The sequence below is a fragment of the Protopterus annectens genome, chromosome 1.part1 (assembly GCF_019279795.1).
Source record: "Protopterus annectens isolate FY-2018-M chromosome 1.part1, PAN1.0, whole genome shotgun sequence".
Classification (NCBI taxonomy): Eukaryota; Metazoa; Chordata; order Ceratodontiformes; family Protopteridae; genus Protopterus; species Protopterus annectens.
In genome coordinates, this window is record NC_056726.1 from 297,730,767 (window position 1) to 297,733,266 (window position 2,500).

The window sequence follows — 2,500 nt, forward strand, 5'->3', positions numbered from 1 at the left end:
TGGCCTGTACCTCGAGAAATATATACCGAACAAGAGAGGTCCCAGGACTGAGCCTTGTGGGACGCCACTTGTAACTGGTTTGGAGTCTGACATGGCTCCAGCAATTCTAACCATGTGGGTTCTGTCCTTGAGCCAGTTTGCAACCCATCTAGTGACATAGGGGTTTATATTTAAGCTGGTGAGCTTATCTATAATGCCAGTGGGGTATTATGTCGAAGGCTTTGCGAGGTCCAGGTAGGCTGTGTGGACCACCTTCCCTCGTCAATGGCCTTGGTGACTGTTTCAAAGAAATCAACCAGGTTTAAGAGGCAGGATCTGCCCTTAACAAAGCCGAACTGGGTAGGATCCAGTGTCTGTAGGTCCCCAATATCTTTATTTATGAGGTCCATGATGATCCTTTCCATAGCTTTGCAGACCAAGCTAGTCAGGCTTATGGGCGATAGTTTCCAGGATCCGTTGAGGCACCACCTTTGTGGAGAGGGACCACTGTTGCTGTCGCCACTCTTTGGGTACATATCCTGTAGTAAGGCTGAGATTGAACAGTAGTTTATGTTTGGGTTTAGCTCTTCTTGGAGTTCATGTAGGGGCAGCCGGGACACCGTCTGGTCCCATTGATGCTGTGTTTTTGCTTTGGAGGGGCGGCTCTTACCTGAGCATCTGAGATGTCAGGGGCAGCACTCTGCTGGGATAGATATTTGCCCTTTTGGTGGGGAGGGAGAGAAGCGCTGAACCTGTCAGCTAGGATGTTGGCAATGTCTGTGGGTTGGTGTATTTTTGTCATTTTGGACTAATTCTGAGCATATCTGGGAATTCCACCCAGGTTCCTAACATAACTAAAGAAAGCCTTGTGATTATCCTTAGTGTCCTGTGCAATTTTCTCTCGAAGCTGGCCTTAGACAATTTTATGAGTGCCCGTAGTTTTTGCTAATACTGATCAGAGATGCCTTCCCTTTTTGGGATTTTGCTCTATCATGTAGTAGCTTCCTCCTTCTATTGTATAGTTTGTTTATGGCTGGGGTCCACCAGACAGGGCGTCTGCCTTTGGAGGATTGGGTCTTGGTTTTATTTGGGATTGCATGATCCATGCATTCCTGAAGGTGTTCATAGAATCGTTTATAAAGGATTCTGTGGTCTGGGCCGTATTTTCCACAGGCCGGGGCTTTGAAGGATTCCACCTCGGTTTTGAGGTGTGAAATTTGCTTTAGAAGTTTTTCACTGTGGTTTTCTGGGCAGGGGTGGGGTCGGGATGTGAATATCCAGTGAGATTAGTTTATGGTCTGATCTTACCAGTGGGGATACACTTCTGGTCTGGAGCATAGAGTCCCCATGTTGGTGATGATCAGGTCAGTATGTTTTCCCCTCTTGTGGGAGTGGTAACAAGTTGTTCCATAGCATTTGAGTTTATAAATTCTAGGAACCTTTGGGCTAGGGTGTTGGAGCTAGAGTAATGCTCCCAGTCTATGTTTGGGTAGTTGAAGTCACCCAATATAATGGTGTTTGGAGAGACCTTCATATTTTCCAGTGTTCTCAGGAAGGCGAGTGGGGTTCCTGGGTTTGGGAGGGTGGTCTGTAGCAGGCTATAAACTGGAAGGCAGTTTTACCACTGTTAGTTGCACATGGATAGTCTCTGATGCTTCGTGCTGTGCCACCAACCTGGAGGTGTGGGTATCTTTGATGAATATTGATACTCCCCTCCTTTTGTGGTTCGGTCCAAGTTTTGGGGCGAAAAGCATGGTATGAGGTATAACCTGGTAGTGCTGGGGTGCTCTCGAGGCCTTGAACCAGGTTTCTGTTACTGCACAGATATCGATGTTCTCCATGCTAAGGAGAGTTTCAGTGCGTGCATCTTGAGGTTTAGACTTCTGGCGTTGAGTAGCATTACTCTTAGTTTCTTATCCTTGTGATACCTATGGAGGTGGGTTTGTCTTTTGAGCCTTGCCTAAAAAGGCACTATGGGGGTAACAAGAGCCTTTGCCAATATCCAGCCCAGGGGTGACAGGTGCAAGCCGTCCCTAACGAAGCATCGTGGCTTGTCGAGCATGTCATCCCAGGCTGACAGGCATTGGATCCCCTTTGAATGACACCAATACTTAAGCCAGTTGTTGAAATTGATCATCTTGTCTTCATATTGTGGCATCATTCTTGGTGAGGGTAGATGCTACTCAAGGTCAGGGTCATACCGGCCTGGGCTACATGCTCAGAGAGCTCCTCTATGTCTCTTTTCATGTAGTCAGGGAGGTCGTCTCAGGTCATTCACACCAGCATGGACAATGACTGAGTCATATTTGTACTTGCCTTGGGTGACCTGAGTGCTTGTGTTATGTGGCGGATCTAAGCGCCCGACAGGCAGCTCACCGTGACCTTCTCCTTGTTCAGCCTGGTGGCGGGGCGTCAGTGTGCCTGATTAGAGTCACCTATTACAAGTGTATCAGGTGTGTTGTTTAGCCTTAAGGGCTGTGACTGTTCGGCACACTGGCTGTGAGCTATGTGTTACGTGTTT

The 2,500-nt window shown here is 47.8% G+C and overlaps 1 protein-coding gene across 1 annotated transcript in view; it reads right to left on the minus strand.

The window, feature by feature from the left end:
* The window catches only part of LOC122804637 (40-kDa huntingtin-associated protein-like), a 680,147-nt gene that overhangs the window by 650,439 nt on the left and 27,208 nt on the right, over positions 1-2,500 (minus strand). The window lies entirely within an intron of this gene.